Below are 9,374 nucleotides of genomic sequence, written 5' to 3' on the forward strand. Positions count from 1 at the left end.
AAAATATCTCTCAAAGTATCGATCTATAAATGCGAAATATATACAATAATAACTGGACAAAAAATGCGCACACAGAAAAAAAGTTACAGATCTTGAGAGACAATAGAGTGCCAGCAATTATGTCCATGTTATCCAATAGCCGAATGGAAGTCCTCAACGTCATTGACAGATAGAAATTATTAACTACTATCCAACCATACTACACTGCTCAAAAAAATAAAGGGAACACTTAACAGAATATACAGTATCTCCAAGTAAATCAAACTTCTGTGAAATCAAACTGTCCACTTAGGAAGCAACACTGATTGACAATCAATTTCACATGCTGATGTGCAAATGGAACAAACAACTGGTAGAAATGATCGGCAATTAGCAAGACACCCTCAATAAAGGAGTGGTTCTGCAGGTGGGGACCACAGACCACATCTCAGTACCAATGCTTTCTGGCTGATGTTCTGGTCACTTTTGAATGTTGGTTGTGCTTTCACACTCGTGGTAGCATGAGACGGACTCTACAACCCACAGAAGTTGCTCAGGTAGTGCAGCTCATCCAGGATGGCACATCAATGCGAACTGTGGCAAGAAGGTTTGCTGTGTCTGTCAGCATAGTGTCCAGAGGCTGGAGGCGCTACCAGGAGACAGGCCAGTACACCAGGAGACATGGAGGGGGCCGTAGGAGGGCAACAACCCAGCAGCAGGACCGCTACCTCTGGCTTTGTGCAAGGAGGAACAGGAGGAGCACTGCCAGAGCCCTGCAAAATGACCTCCAGCAGGCCACAAATGTGCATGTGTCTGCACAAACGGTTAGAAACCGACTCCATGAGGGTGGTATGACGTCCCGACGTCCACAGATGGGGGTTGTGCTCACAGCCCAAGACCGTACAGGACACTGGCGCCCTGAGCTCTTCACAGATGAAAGCAGGTTCTCATTGAGCACATGTGACGGACGTGACAGAGTCTGGAGATGCCGTGGAGAGCGATCTGCTGCCTGCACCATCCTTCAGCATGACCGGCTTGGCAGTGGGTCAGTAATGGTGTGGGGTGGCATTTCTTTGGAGGGCCGCACAGCCCTCCGTGTGCTCGCCAGAGGTAGCCTGACTGGCTGAATTGTGTGTCCCCTAAAGGAATTAATGAGGATCTTTTATTCACCAGTCTCTATAAACGATAGGACCGAATGTAAAATCAGTACTGGTTTTATTATGGCAGGGACATCTTTTTGATGTCTGAGCCATTCTTTATGGCTGCCCTATTTAAAACACTCTGTCAGCATATAAATGTGAACCATTTAATCATTTACTGTATGGTAATACTATTTCGGTATTTGACTAATATTTCATGTGCTTTGTACCTTTTATTGCTGGACTCTTTTTCTAGATAAATGTGATGGTCTACAGCACTTGGTACAGTTGGACCTGCCTGCTTATAGATATATCCTCCTCCACCCTCTGTTCCTATATGTCTCCAACACTGCTGTCCGTGTTATTATACAGCACTCTGCATTGTTGGATCTATCTACTTATAGATATATCCTCCTCCACCCTCTGTTCCTATATGTCTCCAACACTGCTGTCCGTGTTATTATACAGAACTCTGCATTGTTGGATCTGTCTACTTATAGATATATCCTCCTCCCTCCTCTGTTCCTATATGTCTCCAGCACTGCTGTCCGTGTTATTATACAGCACTCTGCATTGTTGGATCTGTCTACTTATAGATATATCCTCCTCCACCCTCTGTTCCTATATGTCTCCAGCACTGCTGTCCGTGTTATTATACAGCACTCTGCATTGTTGGATCTGTCTACTTATAGATATATCCTCCTCCACCCTCTGTTCTTATATGTCTCCAGCACTGCTGTCCGTGTTATTATACAGCACTCTGCATTGTTGGATCTGTCTACTTATAGATATATCCTCCTCCACCCTCTGTTCTTATATGTCTCCAGCACTGCTGTCCGTGTTATTATACAGCACTCTGCATTGTTGGATCTGTCTACTTATAGATATATCCTCCTCCACCCTCTGTTCTTATATGTCTCCAACACTGCTGTCCGTGTTATTATACAGCACTCTGCATTGTTGGATCTGTCTACTTATAGATATATCCTCCTCCACCCACTGTTCTTATATGTCTCCAGCACTGCTGTCCGTGTTATTATACAGCACTCTGCATTGTTGGATCTGTCTACTTATAGATACAGTTATATGAAAAAGTTTGGGCACCCCTATTAATCTTAAGCTTAATGTTTTATAAAAATTGGTGTTTTTGCAACAGCTATTTCAGTTTGATCTATGTAATAACTGTTGGACACAGTAATGTTTCTGCCTTGAAATGAGGTTTATTGTACTAACAGAAAATGTGCAATCTGCATTCAAACAAAATTTGACAGGTGCATTAGTATGGGCACCTCACCAGAAAAGTGACATTAATATTTAGTAGATCCTCCTTTTGCAAAAATAACAGCCTCTAGTCGCTTCCTGTAGCTTTTAATGATTTCCTGGATCCTGGATGAAGGTATTTTTGACCATTCCTCTTTACAAAACCATTCCAGTTAAGTTTGATGGTCGCCGAGCATGGACAGCCCTCTTCAAATGATCCCACAGATGTTCAATGATATTCAGGTCTGGGGACTGGGATGGCCATTCCAGAACATTGTAATTGTTCCTCTGCATGAATGCCTGAGTAGATTTGGAGCCGTATTTTGGATCATTGTCTTGCTGAAAGATCCATCCCCTGCGTAAATTCAACTTTATCACTGATTCTTGAACATTATTGTCAAGAATCTGCTGATACTGAGTGGAATCCATGCGTCCATCAACTTTAACAAGATTCCCGGTGCCGGCATTGACCACACAGCCCCAAAGCATGATGGAACCTTCACCAAATTTTACTGTGGGTAGCAAGTGTTTTTCTTGGAATGCTGTGTTTTTTTGCCACCATGCATAACGCCTTTTTGTATGACCAAACAACTCAATCTTGGTTTCATCAGTCCACAGGACCTTCTTCCAAAAATAAATTGGCTTCTCCAAATGTGCTTTTGCATACCTCAGCCGACTCTGTTTGTGGCGTGCTTGCAGAAACGGCTTCTTTCGCATCACTCTCCCATACAGCTTCTCCTTGTGCAAAGTGCGTTGTATAGTTGACCGATGCACAGTGACACCATCTGCAGCAAGTTGATGCTGCAGCTCTCTGGAGGTGGTCTGAGGATTGTCCTTGACTGATCTCACCATTCTTCTTCTCTGCCTTTCTGATGTTTTTCTTGGCTTGCCACTTCTGGCCTTAACAAGAACTGTCCCTGTGTTCTTCCATTTCCTGACTATGTTCCTCACAGTGGAAACTGACAGGTTAAATCTCTGAGACAGCTTTTTGTATCCTTCCCCTGAACAACTATGTTGAATAATCATTGTTTTCAGATCATTTGACAGTTGTTTTGAGGAGCCCATGATGCCACTCTTCAGAGGAGTTTCAAACAGGAGAACAACTTGCAAGTGGCCACTTTAAGTAGCTTTTCTCATGATTGCATACACCTGGCTATGAAGTTCAAAGCTCAATGAGGTTACAAAACCAAAAAAAGGGCTTTAGTAAGTCAGTAAAAAGTAGGTAGCAGTATTTAAAACAAGAAAATGATAAGGGTGCCCATACTTATGCACCTGTCAAATTTTGTTTGAATGCAGATTGCACATTTTCTGTTAGTACAATAAACCTCATTTCAAGGCAGAAACATTACTGTGTCCAACAGTTATTACATATATCAAACTGAAATAGCTGTTGCAAAAACACCAATTTTTATAAAACATTAAGCTTAAGATTAATAGGGGTGCCCAAACTTTTTCATATAACTGTATATCCTCCTCCACCCTCTGTTCCTATATGTCTCCAGCACTGCTGTCCGTGTTATTATACAGCACTCTGCATTGTTGGATCTGTCTACTTATAGATATATCCTCCTCCACCCTCTGTTCCTATATGTCTCCAGCACTGCTGTCCGTGTTATTATACAGTACTCTGCATTGTTGGATCTCTCTACTTATAGATATATCCTCCTCCACCCTCTGTTCCTATATGTCTCCAGCACTGCTATCCGTGTTATTATACAGCACTCTGCATTGTTGGATCTGTCTACTTATAGATATATCCTCCTCCACCCTCTGTTCCTATATGTCTCCAGCACTGCTGTCCGTGTTATTATACAGCACTCTGCATTGTTGGATCTGTCTACTTATAGATATATCCTCCTCCACCCTCTGTTCTTATATGTCTCCAGCACTGCTGTCCGTGTTATTATACAGCACTCTGCATTGTTGGATCTGTCTACTTATAGATATATCCTCCTCCACCCACTGTTCTTATATGTCTCCAGCACTGCTGTCCGTGTTATTATACAGCACTCTGCATTGTTGGATCTGTCTACTTATAGATATATCCTCCTCCACCCTCTGTTCCTATATGTCTCCAGCACTGCTGTCCGTGTTATTATACAGCACTCTGCATTGTTGGATCTGTCTACTTATAGATATATCCTCCTCCACCCTCTGTTCCTATATGTCTCCAGCACTGCTGTCCGTGTTATTATACAGCACTCTGCATTGTTGGATCTGTCTACTTATAGATATATCCTCCTCCCTCCTCTGTTCCTATATGTCTCCAGCACTGCTGTCCGTGTTATTATACAGTACTCTGCATTGTTGGATCTGTCTACTTATAGATATATCCTCCTCCACCCTCTGTTCCTATATGTCTCCAGCACTGCTGTCCGTGTTATTATACAGCACTCTGCATTGTTGGATCTGTCTACTTATAGATATATCCTCCTCCATCCTCTGTTCCTATATGTCTCCAGCACTGCTGTCCGTGTTATTATACAGCACTCTGCATTGTTGGATCTGTCTACTTATAGATATATCCTCCTCCATCCTCTGTTCTTATATGTCTCCAGCACTGCTGTCCGTGTTATCATACAGCACTCTGCATTGTTGGATCTGTCTACTTATAGATATATCCTCCTCCACCCTCTGTTCTTATATGTCTCCAGCACTGCTGTCCGTGTTATTATACAGCACTCTGCATTGTTGGATCTGTCTACTTATAGATATATATGACGCGCCCCTGGGCCTGTGTCGCGCTGCGTTGCGCATGCGGGAGCCTACCCGGAGCCGGATCAGTGGAGGGTTGTAGTCTCGTGGCGGTGACCCGGTCCGTGCCCAGGGAGTCAAACTAGACGGCAGTCTATTAGTAGTAACTAGTTGATGACTACGCCACCCGTTGAGTGCAGCCAGGGAGCTGCTGCTGCAGGGCAGACCGCTGAGGCCGGTGGTAGGATTGTGCAGCGTGATAGTGTAACCCCCAACGGGAGGGGTATGGCCTCAGGGCAGCCGACGTGGATGATGGGGGTAGCAGGAACCACTCAGAGACGGTACGGTGTAGTTCAGGGTCTTTACTGGTAACAACGATAGACCCTCCCGGAGTACTTGCTAGCAAACGGGGCCTGGTCAGTCTTTGAGCAGATGGGATCTCCCCTGGCCAGGCGTAGTTGTAGGCCTCACAAACTGACTGTACTCTTCTGGCTACCTTGCTAGAAGCTGATGTAAGTAGCCCACGTCCCTGAGTGTACCGTGTGGTGCTCACCCGTATGGCCGGTGACTCGGGGCCTTCTAATGGCTTCCGCTCCACGATGGCGGTGCCGGTCCCACGCGTGTGACCGTGCCTTCGGGCTTCTGGGCCAGAGGACCTGAAATCCCCTGCCTGACGGATTCTGCTGCTGGGTAGAAGTTAGTCCCCACAGCCTCGGACTCCGGGTCCGGTAAAGAATCTTCTTAGTCAGGGCGAGCGCTGCAGCTGCCAGCCCCTGACTCCTTGGAACTCTCCTGTTTCCTATGCTGCTTCTTGTCTCCACTCTCCTTGTCTGACTCACCCTGCCTCAGCCCCGGGTTTATACAGGGGAAGTTCTTCCCCTCCCAAGACTGGGCAGGAGGTGTGGCATGCACAGGATCCCTGACCAAAGGACCTCCCACCTGCTCTCAGACATAACATTACATTACTGTGGAAAACCAGACCCCTGGGGTGCCACATATACTTCTCCACCCTCTGTTCCTATATGTCTCCAGCACTGCTGTCCGTGTTATTATACAGCACTCTGCATTGTTGGATCTGTCTACTTATAGATATATCCTCCTCCACCCTCTGTTCTTATATGTCTCCAGCACTGCTGTCCGTGTTATTATACAGCACTCTGCATTGTTGGATCTGTCTACTTATAGATATATCCTCCTCCACCCTCTGTTCTTATATGTCTCCAGCACTGCTGTCCGTGTTATTATACAGCACTCTGCATTGTTGGATCTGTCTACTTATAGATATATCCTCCTCCACCCTCTGTTCCTATATGTCTCCAGCACTGCTGTCCGTGATATTATACAGCACTCTGCATTGTTGGATCTGTCTACTTATAGATATATCCTCCTCCACCCTCTGTTCTTATATGTCTCCAGCACTGCTGTCCGTGTTATTATACAGCACTCTGCATTGTTGGATCTGTCTACTTATAGATATATCCTCCTCCACCCTCTGTTCTTATATGTCTCCAGCACTGCTGTCCGTGTTATAATACAGCACTCTGCATTGTTGGATCTGTCTACTTATAGATATATCCTCCTCCACCCTCTGTTCCTATATGTCTCCAGCACTGCTGTCCGTGTTATTATACAGCACTCTGCATTGTTGGATCTGTCTGCTTATAGATATATCCTCCTCCACCCTCTGTTCCTATATGTCTCCAGCACTGCTGTCCGTGTTATTATACAGCACTCTGCATTGTTGGATCTGTCTACTTATAGATATATCCTCCTCCACCCTCTGTTCTTATATGTCTCCAGCACTGCTGTCCGTGTTATTATACAGCACTCTGCATTGTTGGATCTGTCTACTTATAGATATATCCTCCTCCACCCTCTGTTCTTATATGTCTCCAGCACTGCTGTCCGTGTTATTATACAGCACTCTGCATTGTTGGATCTGTCTACTTATAGATATATCCTCCTCCACCCCCTGTTCCTATATGTCTCCTGCACTGCTGTCCGTGTTATTATACAGCACTCTGCATTGTTGGATCTGTCTACTTATAGATATATCCTCCTCCACCCCCTGTTCCTATATGTCTCCAGCACTGCTGTCCGTGTTATTATACAGCACTCTGCATTGTTGGGTCTGTCTACTTATAGATATATCCTCCTCCACCCTCTGTTCTTATATGTCTCCAGCACTGCTGTCCGTGTTATTATACAGCACTCTGCATTGTTGGATCTGTCTGCTTATAGATATATCCTCCTCCACCCTCTGTTCTTATATGTCTCCAGCACTGCTGTCCGTGTTATTATACAGCACTCTGCATTGTTGGATCTGTCTACTTATAGATATATCCTCCTCCACCCTCTGTCCTATATGTCTCCAGCACTGCTGTCCGTGTTATTATACAGCACTCTGCATTGTTGGATCTGTCTACTTATAGATATATCCTCCTCCACCCTCTGTTCTTATATGTCTCCAGCACTGCTGTCCGTGTTATTATACAGCACTCTGCATTGTTGGATCTGTCTACTTATAGATATATCCTCCTCCACCCTCTGTTCTTATATGTCTCCAGCACTGCTGTCCGTGTTATTATACAGCACTCTGCATTGTTGGATCTGTCTACTTATAGATATATCCTCCTCCACCCTCTGTCCTATATGTCTCCAGCACTGCTGTCCGTGTTATTATACAGCACTCTGCATTGTTGGATCTGTCTACTTATAGATATATCCTCCTCCACCCTCTGTTCTTATATGTCTCCAGCACTGCTGTCCGTGTTATTATACAGCACTCTGCATTGTTGGATCTGTCTACTTATAGATATATCCTCCTCCACCCTCTGTCCTATATGTCTCCAGCACTGCTGTCCGTGTTATTATACAGCACTCTGCATTGTTGGATCTGTCTACTTATAGATATATCCTCCTCCACCCTCTGTTCTTATATGTCTCCAGCACTGCTGTCCGTGTTATACAGCACTCTGCATTGTTGGATCTGTCTACTTATAGATATATCCTCCTCCACCCTCTGTCCTATATGTCTCCAGCACTGCTGTCCGTGTTATTATACAGCACTCTGCATTGTTGGATCTGTCTACTTATAGATATATCCTCCTCCACCCTCTGTTCTTATATGTCTCCAGCACTGCTGTCCGTGTTATTATACAGCACTCTGCATTGTTGGATCTGTCTACTTATAGATATATCCTCCTCCACCCTCTGTTCTTATATGTCTCCAGCACTGCTGTCCGTGTTATTATACAGCACTCTGCATTGTTGGATCTGTCCGCTTATAGATATATCCTCCTCCACCCTCTGTTCTTATATGTCTCCAGCACTGCTGTTCGTGTTATTATACAGTACTCTGCATTGTTGGATCTGTCCGCTTATAGATATATCCTCCTCCACCCTCTGTTCCTAGATGTCTCCAGCACTGCTGTCCGTGTTATTATACAGCACTCTGCATTGTTGGATCTGTCTGCTTATAGATATATCCTCCTCCACCCTCTGTTCCTATATGTCTCCAGCACTGCTGTCCGTGTTATTATACAGCACTCTGCATTGTTGTATCTGTCTGCTTATAGATATATCCTCCTCCACCCTCTGTTCTGATATGTCTCCAGCACTGCTGTCCGTGTTATTATACAGCACTCTGCATTGTTGTATCTGTCTGCTTATAGATATATCCTCCTCCACCCTCTGTTCCTATATGTCTCCAGCACTGCTGTCCGTGTTATTATACAGCACTCTGCATTGTTGTATCTGTCTGCTTATAGATATATCCTCCTCCACCCTCTGTTCCTATATGTCTCCAGCACTGCTGTCCGTGTTATTATACAGCACTCTGCATTGTTGGATCTGTCTACTTATAGATATATCCTCCTCCACCCTCTGTTCCTATATGTCTCCAGCACTGCTGTCCGTGTTATTATACAGCACTCTGCATTGTTGTATCTGTCTACTTATAGATATATCCTCCTCCACCCTCTGTTCTTATATGTCTCCAGCACTGCTGTCCGTGTTATTATACAGCACTCTGCATTGTTGTATCTGTCTGCTTATAGATATATCCTCCTCCACCCTCTGTTCTTATATGTCTCCAGCACTGCTGTTCGTGTTATTATACAGCACTCTGCATTGTTGTATCTGTCTGCTTATAGATATATCCTCCTCCACCCTCTGTTCTTATATGTCTCCAGTACTGCTGTCCGTGTTATTATACAGCACTCTGCATTGTTGGATCTGTCTACTTATAGATATATCCTCCTCCACCCTCTGTTCCTATATGTCTCCAGCACTGCTGTTCGT

Source organism: Phyllobates terribilis, unplaced genomic scaffold (assembly GCF_046119375.1).
Source record: "Phyllobates terribilis strain yellow unplaced genomic scaffold, ASM4611937v1 Scaffold_691__1_contigs__length_813055, whole genome shotgun sequence".
In the NCBI taxonomy this organism is placed as follows: domain Eukaryota; kingdom Metazoa; phylum Chordata; class Amphibia; order Anura; family Dendrobatidae; genus Phyllobates; species Phyllobates terribilis.